We start from the raw sequence: 17,194 nt of genomic DNA on the forward strand, positions 1-17,194 counted from the left end.
GATGATTTCTATATTTTATTTTACACATAATAATATGTTAAAATGAAAACATAGTTATTATTTGAAAAAATAGAGTTATTATATAAAAATACTAAATAAATAAAATTTCCCAACAAAATTAATGGAAAACAGAAAATTATAATTATAAAAATTGAAACAAATCATTAAAGATTTAATTTTCTCAAAAAAATAATAAAACTGAAAATTAAATATAATTTATTTTATCTACCTTAAATGGTTTATTTGTTTTATTTTACAACTATGTGTATAATAAAAGCATTATATGTTAAAAATGAAAACATATTTATTATTTAAAAATAATTATTATTTAAATAAAATACTAAATTAATAAATATTCCCATAAATTAATAAAATTTGAAAATTATAATTATAAAATTGAAAGAGTGATATTTATTGTACAATGTTTGAATGTTCTAGAGTCCCAGTATTGTTTATTGTAATATTTCTCCTCATATAACCTATTGAAATATGCATTTCTCATGTGTTTATATTTTATATAAACAACTAATCACACCAAATTTCAGCCATAAATTACTTGATCTTGCCATTCATCCATCAGAGATTTCATTTCAGCATGCCTAACATTACAACAATTCATCCATCGTTGCTTGTTACTCTCAAAATCATAGATCTCGACACCACTCCCAATGCACCCAAACCTCACCAAAACTTTCGTCAACCACTTGATTGACAATCCAACAAATTTCAGGCCCAAAAATACCATGTAGTACCCCCTAAGCTTACCAAAACATCCATCGACGTTTTGATCAACCATCCACCAAATTTCAAACCTTAAAATGACCATTTTACCCTTTGTCCAAAAAGATTTTAAACCAACGATCCTCATTGGCCACCACTCTCCAAATCCAAGATTTCAATCATGACACCTCCCCCAAGAAACTCAAACCCTATCAAAACTCCATCAACTTCCTAATTAACCATCCAGACAATTTCAAACATTAAAATTACCTTTTTACCCTTTATCCAAAAAGATTTCAAATTGACAATCCTTATTGGTCGTCACACCTCGAATCCATGATTTCCATCACGACACACTAGCCAAGGCCTTTGAACTTTACCGAAACCCTCATCAGCCTTCTAATCGACCATCTATCAAATTTCAAATTTCAAAATGACTATTTTACCTTTCACTTGGAAAGATTCCATATGGACCATCCTCATCACCCGATACGCTCCATATTCAAGTTATCTGCCACAACACATCCCTCAAAACCCCACCAAAACCTCTCGATTGACGATCCTTCACATTTCATACATTAAAATGACCATTTTACCCCTCATTGAGAAAGAGTCCAAATATATGGCTTTCATTGGCTACTACACTCCTATTTCAAGATCTACATTGTGGTACACCCTTTATACACCTAGACCATGCCATGACCTTCTTAAACACCTGAACAAGCACTCCTCTACTTTTTAAATCCAAAATGACCATTTTAGCCTTCCATCATGAAAAATCCCAATTTGACGGCCCCCTATTGCGCGACACACTCCAAGTCACGATTTCTCACTCTTGTACACCCCTCAAGGCCATCAAACCCCATCATTCCCTTTTCTGACACCTTAAAACCCCCTTGAAAAATGTTGTTACAAAATTTCCCATGTTACCCCTCCATCTACGAAGATTCCAATTCATGCGATCTTATTGTTCGATATAAACCCTAACATCTTGAGTTTTAACCCCAACCTTTGAGTTATAGTCTTCATACCCCTTGGACTTGCCTCTCATTGCTAGAAAACCCCTTTTTGTTTTTTTCATTTAAGTCCTTGCACATTTCTAGAACTCACCTAGAACCCCCTATCTACCTTGAATGCATTCTTAGCCAGAGATCCAAATCACCTTGCTTCTCCACCCTAGGATAGGCCTAACACTCACTTTAGCACCCCAAAATCATAAATTTTAAAACCCTAGCCGCCCCCTCTTGTTTTGCCTCCTAATTTTGAATTTTAAAATTTAAATCCCCATCTTCTAGATATTAAATGAGGGGGGAAAGAATGAATGATTTAAGGAGCCTTGTCTAGGAAGCCCCCATCCCTTAGATTAGCACAAACAGATCCCAACCCTCCATCTTTTTAAGCCTCACACTCACTTTAGCACCCCAAAACTCTAAATTTTAAAACCCTAGCCGCCTCCTCTTGTTTTGCCTCTTAATTTTGAATTTTGAAATTTAAATCCCCCTCTTCTAGAAATTAAATGAGGGATGCCAAGAATAAGTGATTTAAGGAGCTTTGTCTATGAAACCCCCATCCCTTAGATTAGTACAAAGAGATTTTAACCATCTATCTTTTTAAACCTCACATTCACTTTAGCACCTAAAACCCTAAATTTAAAAACCCTAACCACCCCCTCTTGTTTTGCCTCATAATTTTGAATTTTGAAATTTAAATCCCCATCTTCTAAACATTAAATGAGAGGGGACAAGAATGAGTGATTTAAGTAGCCTTGTCTAGAAAGCCCACATCCCTTAGATTAGTACAAAGAGATTTCAACCCTCCATCTTTTTAAGCATCACACTCACTTTAGCACCTAAAACCCTAGCTGCCCTCTCTTGTTTTGCCTCTTAATTTTGAATTTTGAAATTCAAATTCCCCTCTTCTAGACATTAATTTAGAAGGGACAATAATGAATGATTTAAGGATCATTGTCTATGAAGCCCCCATCCCTTAGATTAACACAAAGAAATCTCAACCCTCCATCTCCATCTTTTTAAGCCTCACACTCAATCACCAAAAAATGGTAACCAAGACCCATCCTAACTAAAAACCCTCCATTGGGTCCTAACCCAACCCATCTAGTCCCAACCGTAAAGCCTAAGAAAAAATAATAAAAGAAAAGAGAAAAAAATGTAGATAAACTTAACCAAACCAACCAAAAGGGGGACTTTTCATTCTCTCTCACTCTCTCCATTCTCACACACCTCTCCCACTCTTCCCACCGAACTCTCACACCCCATCTTCTTCTTCCTTCTCTCATCCCCAACCCACAAAAACTTCCATGAACGAACCATTTACACTCAAATCGTTTGCACTGCAATGATTTTGCATTAGTCCAAATTTATTTGCATTGCAACCAAACACAGCACAATTACCCTTTCTTCTAAAGATATTGTCGGTGTGAAAAAATCAGTTCTAACTTATAAAAGGTAACCTTCGCCAATCAAGTAATGGAGGTTAACGGCCAGGATAGACTTGATTACCAATTTACCATATTCTAAGGTACTCCCTGTTCATCGTTCGGTCACAGGCACTGATTTTGAGAATGTTAGAGATGGCAGTATGGCACTGATTCTGAGATTCCGACAACGTTAGAAATGAGTTCATTTAAAAATTAGTTTTCATCGATCCTAAAAAGGCTAATTCTATTATTTCTGTTAGAGGCTGTTTGAGCAGTTCAGCACAATACCCCCATTTTGCCAGCATGCACAGTTGCATGTTCCTTCCAATTTACAGTATAACCTAAGCCTGAGAAAATCCATTGTTTGGATTTCCCAAAATTCAAAAAGGACAAAAAAGGACAATAGTTTCTCAACATGGTTTGGCAATTTTCCAAAATTTTCTAGAGTTTTCAAACTTCAAAGTAACCTTGGTCTCGCTACTGTCAGTTGCCATGCGTAGCAGCAATGGGTCACCATCCAAAGACCCATTAACTACCTGCCATGCTTATTTATGGCCTTGAATAAGATTAATCAACCCAGATTTTCTTTTCTTTTCATTTGAAATTCCCCACCTTAGAATGCTATTTATGAATAAATCTACAGACCCAGAACTATCTACAAATACCCTGATCACAACCCATTATCATTCCATAAGATAGATATCAAACAGTTTTCTTGCACAATAGAGCACACTCTTGCGAATAGTTTGATACAAAAATGGCTAAGTTTTTCGGCTGCTTCTTCTTCCTCCTCCTAGTCCTCTCAGGTTTGTTGTACTTTCCTCATTTTCACTTGTTTGTATCTGTTTATCCATACGTTTGTGGTCATTTCTATAATACATGAATACATCTTTCTGTATCAACATCAAAAAACAACTAGCTATTCGCAAAGGTTGCAAGCTACACTTCCCCCACACTATGTTGCAGCCATGGTTACATCACAGTGCACCAGATAACATCAAATGGTGAAACCTTTAACAGTCCAATATGTTGTTATTCTTTCTTTTATTTTATGTGTATTGATATTTATTTACTTATTTATTTTTTTGATATTCATTAATTTGCTATGGTTGTTGCAGTTGCATCAGTATTGCCCAGTTCGGATGCTCTGGACGCTGACCATTGTAGGAAAACTCTTTTTAGTCCGGGTGAGTGTAATCTCCCAGCATGCAAGTCCTGGTGCACCAGATACTTTGATGGCGAAGCTACTTGCTATAAAAGTGAAGAATCTTCCTCCAATGCCTGTGTCTGTGTCTATTGCTAATTAGGTTGAATAATCTCTTTCGTTTTTGTTAGTGATTCTATGTAATAAAGGCAGCTCTCTGCTCCTTGTACTGTTTCTTCATCATCAATCAATCTAAGTGGAGCTCTTTAATTTCTTTTGGCGAAAATAAAGAAAAATAAATAGGAATTGCAGCATATAATTAATTGTATATTAAATAATAGAGTGGCATTGCCTTCTTCTACTCTAACCTACTCCATGCCTTCTCCCGGAGTAGCTACTGGCAGACCTTCGCCTTGGCCCTGTGTCCCATGAGCCTCTGGTCTCATAACCTTCATCTTCTATAGCCTCTCACTTGTAGTGGCAACAGGAAGCCTCATGCTTGCTACAACCTTCTTTGTCATGACCTCCTCCTTGTCTTTCTTCTTGGTGGCAAATGTTACCGTCGATCTTCATTTGAGCTTAATCTATGGGCTTATTTGGTGTGTCTTTCCACATGGTTTTCAGCTGTTTACAAGCCACGAAGACCGATTTTCGGTCTATTACCATTTAGTGCACGGAAGATCTAACCGCCAAAAGATGGAATACCGAAAAGACACAAGAAGCCCATTTTGGGCTGATTTCGGAAAACTTCAAGTGAAGCTACTTGCGTCTTTTGTGTTTTAATTTTGTGTGGAAAGACATGTATCTACCAAATATACTTCGGACTACTCAAATCTTCATGCAAAAGCTCAATACATTTTTTGCATGTCAGAACTATCAGAAGATCTTCCTAAAATGACATACCAAATGGGCCCTATATCTACATAGGCAATCAGATATAGATAATAGTATACTACACCTAACAGCCTACAAGAACCTATCAACAATGGCTTTGCATTCTTTATGCTCTGACCACATAGGAAGGAAGTGAAAAGATTTCTTACCTCCCACGTAGTTATAATTGCTGTCTAAAAGCAAAGGGTTGTAGTCTAAGTTAATTGCAAAAAGAACAAATTACTTAGCCTCAGGAAAGATTTCTAACCATTGGTGTCCACTTGACACCACTCAAGACTTGTATTTATAGTGAGTTTAATATAACATTAATTAGGATCTATCCACCACATGAACTATGATGTTATTCTTATAGCCACCAAGCAACCCACTTCTATTTTCTTGAGGTTAGATGGTTTTTGATTAAAAATATTTTAATTATGTACGTGCAAAAGGATAAGTTGATATAGTATTAAAACTATTGTGAACAAGTTATATGAACACTCGAATACCTGAATAGCAAGTAAGGCCGGTTTAGCTATTAGTTGTTGTTCAGTTGGAAGTGACTCCCAATATTTCCACCAATTCGAGTCCTGTGTGAGCGGGTCCAATGATTTTTCATATCCAAATCTTTTTGTTACTCAATTTGTAGTTATGTGTTATCATATAGCTCAAATGGAGGGAAATGCTCCTAGGCATTTACTTCTCGCCATTGTTGAATTATGGTTTTAGAACCTCTATTGATCTGAACAGTCAAACCATTTGGCCCAGGAATTGTTCAAGCAATCCATTTTCTTTTATTCCAAATTCAGTCTTTGGTAAAAAATTATTGAATCAATGATTCATCGATCCGGGCAATCGAACCGTCAACCAGTTCATTAGTTTTTGGCGATTTTTAAATTTTTAATTATTTTTATTTTTTAATTTATTTTGTTAGAATGGGACTTCCATTCGGACCTAACAGTCGTACCATCGACCTAGAAACCTATGGCCAGAATGGTTTCAATTTCGACTTGTTTTTTAAAACATTGCTCTAGATTCCTTATCACCCTCTCATGGTAGCAACAATAATTTTTCTTGATGTATTCCATACTTTTAAGCTTTGTGATTTGGGAGTTTAAAAAAATAAATCCTTAAGCTAATGCAAATATAGCCTAGCTAAGTTGACTCTAAACCCTCTCTCTCTCTCTCTCTCTCTCTCTCTCTCTCTCTCTCTCTCTCTCTCTCTATCTATCTTATATATATATATATATATATATATATATATATAAAGTGGTCAAAAATACTCTCCTTTTTTTGAAATTTTTATTTTTTTATTTCATGCCATTTTCAAAACAACCAATGAGAGATGCACTTTCCCAATAACCTAAATAATCATTTCTCCTAAACTACCTCCCTTACTTTCTCCAAAATTATCTCAAATTCCTATTTATCCTCTCCCTTTTTATTAATATTTATCAAAAGAAAGTTTAAATTAAAAAATTAAACAACGATTTAAATATACTAACAAAATTATATAACAAATTTAAAATATTTATTAATAAATACAAAAAATAATTTTATACTTTTACAAAATATATCACGAAATCATGTACAAACAATTTAAATTATGTTTTTTCTGGATTATAAATTTAAATGTTTTTCAAATATTTAATAATATGCAATAGCTTTAAAGAAATAAAATTCAAATAAAAAATTTAAATATTTTAAATATTTCTTAAAGATTAAATAACTAAATATTTATCACAACTAGATTTAAAATAGTTAAAATAATGAAATTGTGTAATAAATTTAAAAAATTTCTTCAAAGTAGAAAAATAATTATAACATAATATTAAAATTAAAAATAATTTAATATATTACAAAGTTAATAATTAAATTATGTAAAAATAGTAATAATTATGATTTTATGGATAATAAAATTCAATAAATAATTGATATTTTAAAACTTAAATATTTTATATATTTTATATATTTTATATATTTTATATATTTTTTAACTAATTAAATATGTAAGTATTTTAAATTTACAAAATATCTAACGTAACTAGATTTTAAATAGTTAAAATAAATAAATTATTTAATATATTTAAGAAAAATCTGAAAAGTAGAAAAATAATTATAACAATATTGACATCAATAATAATTTAATATTTTTACATAATATTGTAAATAACTATTTTCCCTTTTATCAAGCAATAATTTGAGAAAATAACTTTCAAAAATATTAAAACTTATTAATAATAATTTTAAACTCTTAAATTGTATTCATTATATAATTATACATACTAAAATTAATATTTATTTTTTTCATTATTTATTATTTTTTGTGATAAATTAATTTTCATTGGTTATGTACACATTTATTTTGTTTTATTATTTAAAAAAAAACTTTCAATAATAATTGGAGATTAAACAATTATTCTTGAAAATTTTAAATTGATTAATATTTATTAGAAATTAAACTATTATTTAAGATTATACTATGTATTGACTAAGTTAATATATTTTTAGTACTTATTGTATTTTTGTAATTATTGCATTTTTTTATTATCAATATATTTTCAATAATTGTGTATTTTCGCTATAAATTTTCAATAGTTATTGGAGATTAAACTTTTGTTATTTATCAAAGATGATACTATTAATTTAGCTAAAATTATGTGTGTTTATGAGTTGTTTCTTTTTAGTCGTAGGCTATTTGGCTAACCAAATTGACCAATTGGAGAGTTAGTCAACTAAAACTAACTAACATTTTGTGAAAACTGATCTGCTGAAGTTGTATCAATTTGGGTCAAATTTTTTGGTTTTGTCGATCGGTTCAAAAGATTTAAAATTTAAAATTAAATTTAAATTTAAAAATTCTAATGAAATTCATAAAAAATAAATTGAAAAATTAGATTTAAAATATAAAATATTTTAAATTAGATTTAAAATATAAAATATTTTAAATTAGATTTAAAATATAAAACATTTTAGACTAAAATTATGGGAAATTTCCCACTTTTCTATATTAAAAATTATATTTAAAATATGAAATATTAATATATATCCATCATTAGGTCGTTCAGTTTTGGTCGGTTTACAAATGGTCAAAGTGAAACTGATCCAAGTTGGATGAATTGGAAAATTTTTTAACCAAAGCTGACCTAAAATACTAGAAAATCGGGTTGTTGGTTTCATCAGTTTGATGAATAAACCTAACTGAAATTAATTATTATTATTTTTTATATTATAAAAAATTTATTAAAAGTAGTATACAAAATATGAATAATTATTAATTATTTAAAAAGTTGAAAATATAAAACAATTGTATACTCTTATGTGTTTCTATTAAGTCATTTACTAGAACACACCTTATAGTTTTACATATTTACTTAAACCTACCTTATAATTTTATTTTACTAAAACATCCCATATATTTTACAACTTATTTACTTAATCAACATTTCATTAAGGAGAGTTTGTTTTGCCGTTACGCCCATGATTTTATATTCCAAAAATACCCTTAACACTTTTTTGTACTGAAAACAAAATTGACCAAATATAACCAATGGAGTGGTTGTCCGTGTCTTATTAAGGGAAAAATGTTACTTTTATTTTCATTTGATTAAGTTTATTTAAATGAACATTAGGGTCAACACTATCATTTTTCACTATCATCTAAGGAATATTGATTAAATCCATTGCAAATTATAAGTGGTGTTTTAGTAAAATGCTAATTATAGGGTAAATGTTAGTAAATCCATGAAACTATAAGAGGTATTTTAGTAAATGACCATTTCTATTATTTATCTTTCACTTAATAAATCATGTTCATCGCACGGGTCTCCACTAGTACCAATCATTAAAACATGAACCTGATACTCTCAAGTTCGTATTGATGCATATCAATATAGGTGATATTTTTCATTTTGGTTTTTTTAATCTTATATGTATTAGAGGGATACTGTTAAAGTTTTAAAACCCCCAACATTTTCTTATTAGTGTATCATGCATTTCAGGATCCATTGATATGGATATGGTACACCCAATGTTTTAATCCTTGCCTACTACAAATGCACACCCCTCCTAAATGGCCATTTTCCAAAGTTTTCAAACTTCAAAGTAACCTTGGCCTTGCTACAGCCAGTTACCATACGTAGCAGAAATGGGTCACCATCCTTGTCTGACTGTTTTTCCGGTATGGGCTATTAAATTATATATAACACAAAGAGTCAAAGACCCATTAACTATTTAGCTGAATTGGGTATGTAGATGGACCCATAGCTGAAATGGGTCAACATCCTCACCAACAAGTTGATCCACAAATTACTTAATTGGGTAAGTAGCTGGACCCATATTCTTAATAAGATATGTTAGCTGGACCCATTTGATACACAGTTTTTTCTTCTTTTTTACTTTTGAATACTTCTACAGACCCAGACCTCTATAAATACCCCCACAAGTCTTCATCAATCCATAAGATATATACACTTTTCTTGCAAAATATAACACACTCGGCAAATGGGTTGATACAGAGATGGCTAAGTTTTACCGCTGCTTCTTCTTCGTCCTCCTAGTCCTCTCAGGTTTCTTAAACTATCCTCATTTTCATTAGTTTGTCTCTGTTTATCCATAAGTTTATGATCTTTCTGTACCAACATCAAAAAACGACTTGCTATATATTTGCAAAGGTTTCAAGCTAAACTTCTCCCACACTGTTACAGCCATGGTTAAATCACATGGTGAAACTTCAACAGTTCAATAATATCGTTGTTCTTTCTTTTATTTTAAGTAGGGAAATTGTCTAAAACTCATCATGAGTTTTTAACATTTCTCTTAAACTCACCATAACTTTTCAAAATGTCTAAAACTCACCATGTCACTAACTTTATGTTAAGCAGACTAACGAGTGGTAATATATTACTCTTTTAACCATTATAGAAAAAATATAAAATATATACAAAATAAACTAACGAATGTTAATATATTACTATTTTAATATTTAGACACGAAAAAAATGAAAAAGTTCAACAAATTATTTTCAAATATAAAATACATAAAAACATGAAAATTACAAAAATATAAAACATTATAGAAATTGCAAACAAAATAAAAAATTACTTTCAAATTTAAGAAAATATAGGAATTGAAAGACAAAATCAAAAAATAAAAATTGTAGAAAAAACATAAAAAATTATAGAAAAATACAGAAATTGTAAATAAATAACAAGAATTACAGGAAAATTTATAGGTTGTAGAAAATAGAAAGATGTAAAAAAAGTAGAAATTATAAAAAACATTGGAAATTATAAAAAACATTAGAAAATGCAAAAAATAACAAGATAATTGAAAACTAAAAAAGACCATTTATCCTCTAACTCACCATTCAAGGGTAATTTGGTCATGAAAATTGTTATTTATGTTTTCATGGACACTTCTGTTAAGAATCATTAACGATGCACTAACGGAATGTGAGTTTTGAAAAATAAAAATTTACTGACATGGTGAGTTTTAGTTTTGAAAAGTTATGATGAGTTTAAGAGAAATGTTGAAAATTCATGGTGAGTTTTAGACAATTTTCCTTTTAAGTATTATTGATATCTTTCTTTCTTGATATTTATTTGCTTATTGTATAAACGATGTATGGTTGTTGCAGTTGCTTCAAGGTTACCTAGTTCGGATGCTCTAGGCGGTTCTTGTATGAGACTTCCTTATCTGTTGTTGGGTAAATGTAATCTCGCTGAATGCACGTCCTGATGCACCAAAAAATACGGTGGAAAGGCTAGTTGTTATGACAATGTATTTTATCATGCCTGTATATGTGACTATTGCACTTGAGAATGAGGAAGGAGTACAAATGCAACTACGTAGAGTGCAAAACCTTATATTTTGTATGTATTTATGCTGTACATATTTGCATTTGCACTACTTCCAAGCTGAGCCTAAGTTGAATAATCTCTTTCATTAGCGATTGTATGTAATAAAGGCAGCCACTCTGCTCCTTTTATTGTTTCTTCATCAATCTAAGTGGAGCTCTTTAATTTCTTTTGGCAAAAATATATAAATAAATAGGAATTGCAGAGTATAATTTCTCTTTACTGTCTTTCCTCAAAGTAAAGGGATATTAAATAAAAGAGTGGCATTGCTACTTGGATGATCGGGTTCAAATATTGAAAACAATCTCTTTGTCTGCCTGGGTAAGGCTATAACCATTGATAACTACTGATGATTGTATAGTTGTTTACTTATCTGGTGTAAATATTCAATTCAAACTCAAACTCTTATAACTCTATATAAGCAATACAATTTCCGCTCGCTAAGTGTGTGATTACTATCAACCACTGAATCAGTGTTTATACTATTATTGTTAGGTTACTGAGAGTGTACCTTATAAAGCATCACTGTGTGTCCATCATCAGGCCTCAAAATTGAGATGATCCTTGGTTTAAATCAAGATAAGACAAACATAATCAGTCTCACAAAATTGATACTGCCCAAAACATCAAAAACCATGGGGAGAGAAGTCACTTTCTGATTTTTATGTTTACTCCCCACCATGTGCAGTTCTGAGTAGGTTTCTTGTGTTAGAATGTATCTGCAAAACAAGGTCAAAATAGTATGCAAAATTTGACCCTACATTATTCACACGGGTATTTCCGTATTTATGTTACCGTGTATGCATTCTCAGAGGAACTCAAATTAGGAAAGCATTGAAAAACCTAATTTGGTGATATAAAATCTAATCTGTTCACTAAGGTCGTATCTATTGAATTGAGAATAGTGAAGTCTTGAGTCTGGTTTTGATTTTTTATCTAGAATCTCCATATTAGTTTATTGTTTAAGCACTTGTGCATATGGTCCTATTTGTCTTTGTAAATGCTCTTCAACAATCAACATCAATCAATAGGAAGTCTTGAGTCTGGTTTTGATTTCTTATCTAGAATCTCCATATTAGTTTATTGCTTAAGCCAACCCACAAAAAAACATCTACATAAATTACAGGTTGGATGTAGCTGATCATCTCTCTCTCTCATATCAAGATAACTACAATTGAAGTAAAAACTGTATTAGATCTAGCTATCTAAGTTGTTCACACAGTCAAAATTAATTACCCAACAAAACAACTACTCAAATAGATGTATTAGAAGGACAACTGAGCTTTAACTTATAACAGAGTACGGTAAAGGTACCAAGCCATTTACTTTGGCTTTGTATATATTTACTAGTGGAATCTCGATAACCTTAAGGTTAGATAAGAAATTTTAAAGCTTACTGCTTTTCAGTATATATTTAAAACTAATCTTATATTTCCCGACTTTTATAAAATATTGAAGATCAAATCTTTTATTTATCAAAAAGCAATTTCCTGAAGAGAAGTTGTGATGCTCAATGAGAATGGAGTGATACTGTGCATATGAAATATTTAGTTGATTGGACATGGGCTTAGTGGTACACCCACGTTGATCCAACTTAGAGGTTCTGGTATGGATAATCCTTGTTTCATATTTTGATTTTGGGTTGAAACTGACATGTACTGAACCTAATCCACTGGCATGGTGACTTATGGGTTGTGAGGGTGGTATTTTTATGGGTTTTTCAGTAGTGTTGTTTAGGTTGTGAGGGTTGTAATTTTATGGGTTTTTCAGTAGTGTTGTTTAGGTTGTGAGGGTTGTAATTTTATGGGTTTTTTGTAATCTAGTTACTGGTTACTAGTAATGTCAAAGTTTCCACTTTGACTGGTTGCCTGCTGCCACTAAATCTGCTCTTATGACTACTGGTAGACATTTTCTCTCTATGTTTGATAATCAGACATATTAATTTCATCTTGAGATTCATTTATATATTATGTGAAACTTGATTAATCTAACACAATTAAAACTTCCTTATTTGTATAGCTCAGCCCATGAGTGCTGATCAGAAAGACACTGAATTTGCTTATGGTGTTCAGAAACCAAACCCTGGCTTGATTTATGATGCCCATATAGGTGATTACATACAAATGCTCTGCAATATCAGCTATGACTCGAAGAGGGTTAGGCTTATATCAGGTAACAACAGCAGTTGCCCAAAGGCGAGTAGTAAAGGTTCAGCTAAGGATCTAAATTACCCTTAATGGGACTTTATGTAGCTGATACATTTTTGTTTTATCTATCATACTGCAATTTGAGAGAGAGAGAGGGGTTTTTGTAAATCAAATGTTTTGAATTTTGACAATGAATGACGTAATTTGTAAATTAAATGTTTTGAATTTTTAATGGAGAATGAACTTTTTAAATTTTATTTGTAATTTATGTTTTTATTTTTGTATTTCATTTCAATTTAGATGAGTGTAGAGAAAACAAGTTATTTGAAGTAAATTAGAAATAAATCTTAAAAAATACAGATTACACAAAAATAAATATATAGATTTAGCGGTAGTCACGACTTCTGCTAAAGATGTCCTTGACTGCAGCTAAAGATCACGTGTCAAACTTATAGTGGCACCTTTTTTTTTTTTTACGGGCAGCTGAGAAAACGGCCACTAGAACTTCTAGTGACACTTCATTTAGCTGCAGTTTGCCGACTGCCATTAACTTTTTATATTTGAAATAATTTTTATTAATAAAATTAGTTTCTCATGAGTTTATATTATCTTTGTTAATAAATATATTTTTTATTAGTTTAATAATTTATGAAATTTTGATAACTTTATTATTTTTATTTTGTTTTATAATTACATGTAATGTTTATTAATTACATTATTAAATCACCTATTTTTTAATTTATTTACCTAAAATAGTTATTAAATTATTAACAAATAATTTATTAATTTCTATTAATTGTATCAAAATTAAGTTATTATATATAATTAATTAATAATTCTTATGTTTTATTGGAACTCAAAAATGGTATAGGTAGCCAAAATAAAATCAGCCATTAAAAATTTATAACGGACCTGCCAAAAGTCTTCTTCACATATTAAAAAATGAGGTTATGGGCAACCTGCTTTCCCAAGCAATATAAGGGTGCTCACGATTTGGATAACAAAACCGTGGGCCTATTTTTTAAATAGAACCGGTACTACCAGTTTATGGAAAGTTGGTAAGAAAAACCGAACCGAAGCTGATCAGTTATCCAATTGACCATTTCGGTTAACCATCAGTTCAGCTAAATATATTATAAACACCTAGAAATATATATAAATTATTATATTTTAAATAATAAATAATATATTATATATTATAGATATATATTAATATATAATACATATTTGTTAATTTATAATATATAAAATATATATAATATACATAAATACATAAAAAATAGAAATATATTTATACTGATTGGTTTGGCTAACTATCGCTTTACCATATTGATTAATAATCAAAACCAAATCGGTACCTTTATTTTATTAAAATTACCAAACCAACCGATGTGGTTAACTGAATTTTTTGCTTGGTTTCAGTCGAGTTTTCAGTTCAGATTAATTTTTCGGTTTTTCTTGCTCACCCCTAATTGAAAGAATGAATATTTTGATCCGTATACAGTTCATATCCCATAGAGTGTTGCATTACGACCGTAAAATAATATCGAACCATCTGACTGAATAAAGCTACAACCTCCAAAAATTCAATAGCCTTCAGACTGATCAGTCTTATTGTTAATTAACCATTCTACAAAATTCCTCGTCTGTGTGAGAGAAACAGTAATATATAACTTATAAGGGTAACCTTCGTCAATCAAGTAATGGAGGTTCCCGACCCAGATCGACATGATTTACTCCCTGCTCATCGTTCAGTCCTTCCAAACGGGCACTGATTCTGAGAATGTAGAGATGAGTAATTTGCTTGAACATTTCCGTTGGCCGGAAATCAAAGGGATAAAGACAAAAAGCAAGAAGGCAATATTAATTCATTTAAAAGTTCGTTTTCATCAATCCTAAAGAAGCTAATTCTTCAATTATTTCTGGTAGAGCCTGATTCTGAGAATGTTAAAGATGAATAGCAGGCACAGTTGCATGTTCCTATCAAACTATCCCCAAATGGATAGGCGTGATTGATTGTCTAATTATAAGAAAACAGAAAGCTCATATTCATGTTGACTTAGCGTGCAATTTGCAGCAATAACCTAAGCCACAGAAATGCCACTGTTTGAATTTCTAAAATGGATCAAAAGATAGCCCAAAATCCAAAAGGTCAATAGTTCCTTCAGTACAATTGGTGCGCCTTGTTAACATGGTTTGGCCTTTTTCTCAATGTTTTCAAATTTCAAGGTAACCTTGGTCTTGCTACTGTCAAGTACCATTCGTAGCAGAAATGGATCACCATCCTTGTGTAGCCGTTTCTGTGGTATAGGCTACAAACAGTAAATGACCCATTAACTACTTGCCAACTTATTTGAGGCCTTGAATAAGATGAGTCAATCAAGATTTGATTCTAATAAATAACTTAAGGTCCATTTGGTTTGCAGTCTGAATCAAAAACAGAATCGAAATCTTTCAAAATTGGAATCGCAATGATCCATTCCTTTGGTTCAGATAGATATAAAAATGGAAATTGAAATGAGGAGGAATGAGAAATTTCATTCTCAAAAAAGGGGCAGGGAATGGCTATTCCCTTAAATTGAGAAATTAAGAAATGTCATTTCAGAAGGAATGGAAATAGGATTTCGATTCTGTCCAATCAAACAGTAATAGTCCATTCCGATTTCAATTCCAGACCCCTATTCCTGTTAACCAAATGGGACCTTAATTTAATAATAATTAATAGGACAGAAAAAGTGGATTCACTAATTACTTAATTGGGTAAGTAGACATGACTAGGTCATTAGTACTAAAATTTCTTGAAGCTAAGCTTTATTGGCCATGTTTACCTAAGTTCGAATGACTTTTAATTAATAATAAGATATGCACGCTGGACCCATTTGATACATCAAAAGTTCATACCATTCACAGTTTTTTTTTTTTTTTCTTTACGAAAATTCATCCACCTTAATTAGAATACTATTTAAGAATAAATCTACAGACAGAGAACTCTATAAATACCCTTACAACTCCTTATTAATATTCCATAAGATACACACAATTTTCTTGCACAACATATCACACTTTGCAAATAGGTTGGGCTAAGTTTTTCGGCAGCTTCTTCGTCGTCCTCCTAGTCCTCTCAGGTTTCTTGAACATTCCTCATTTTCATTTGTTTGTCTCTGTTTATCCATACATTTATGATCATTTCTATGATACATGAAAACATCTTTCTGTATCAACATAAGAAAACTTCTTGCTATTCGCAAAGTTGCAACATATACTTCTCCCACACTGTGTTGTAGAGCTTGCCTCCTCTGCTATACATGCAATCGTTTGTTTATCAACGACCATGGAAATCTTGGTAGAATACATAGACTTAGTCTGATTCCCCCTCCGGTCCCTTTCAGCCTTTATTTATTTATTTATTTTTTATATTCATTTGGTTATTGTATAAATAATGGTTGTTGCAGTTGCTTCAATGTTGCCTGGTTCCGATGCTCTAGACGGTGGTTGTGAGAAAGTTATGCCGACTAGCGGTGATTGTAATCCCCAAGAATGCATGTCCTGGTGCTCCCAAAACTACGGTGGCCATGCCAAATGCTATGACAAGGAATCTTCCCATGCCTGTGTCTGTGTCTATTGCTAATTAGGTTGAATTATCTCTTTCGTTTTCAGTAGCGATCGTATGTAATAAAGGCAGCCACTCTGCTCCTTGTACTGTTCTTCATCAATCTAAGTGGAGCTCTTTAATTTCTTTTGGTAAAAATATATAAATAAATAGGAATTGTAGTGTATAATTTCTCTCCACCATCTTCTTCTTTAAACTAAAACTATGTTAAATAAAAGGGTGGCATTGTAATGGGTGGGTTGCTCCATTGTGACTTGGATGATTGGGTTCAGATATTGAAAACAATCTCTCTGTATGTCGGGGGTAAGGCTGCATACATGTGTCCTTCCCAAACCCTGCATTGGCTGGAAGAAGGTCGGTGAAATATTCAATGGTGCCTCCATGATCAAATGGCATCATTAATTG

General features: G+C 31.5%; 3 long non-coding RNA genes across 3 annotated transcripts; all 3 read left to right on the top strand.

Annotated features, from left to right (window-relative positions):
• The first annotated feature begins 3,646 nt into the window (after window positions 1–3,646).
• LOC148843444 (uncharacterized) lies at window positions 3,647–4,601 on the top strand. The gene is made up of 2 exons (XR_016102958.1): window positions 3,647–3,963; window positions 4,276–4,601. It is a non-coding gene; the product is annotated as an uncharacterized LOC148843444 (long non-coding RNA).
• A 5,003-nt stretch (window positions 4,602–9,604) lies between these two features.
• On the top strand, window positions 9,605–11,213 carry LOC148843445 (uncharacterized). Its single transcript, XR_016102959.1, has 2 exons — window positions 9,605–9,742; window positions 10,813–11,213. It is a non-coding gene; the product is annotated as an uncharacterized LOC148843445 (long non-coding RNA).
• A 4,986-nt stretch (window positions 11,214–16,199) lies between these two features.
• LOC148843446 (uncharacterized) lies at window positions 16,200–16,927 on the top strand. Its single transcript, XR_016102960.1, has 2 exons — window positions 16,200–16,304; window positions 16,632–16,927. It is a non-coding gene; the product is annotated as an uncharacterized LOC148843446 (long non-coding RNA).
• Window positions 16,928–17,194: the final 267 nt, after the last annotated feature.

This window comes from Nelumbo lutea, chromosome 8, assembly GCF_056320005.1.
Source record: "Nelumbo lutea isolate HS-2025 chromosome 8, American lotus-T2T, whole genome shotgun sequence".
Taxonomy (NCBI): domain Eukaryota; kingdom Viridiplantae; phylum Streptophyta; class Magnoliopsida; order Proteales; family Nelumbonaceae; genus Nelumbo; species Nelumbo lutea.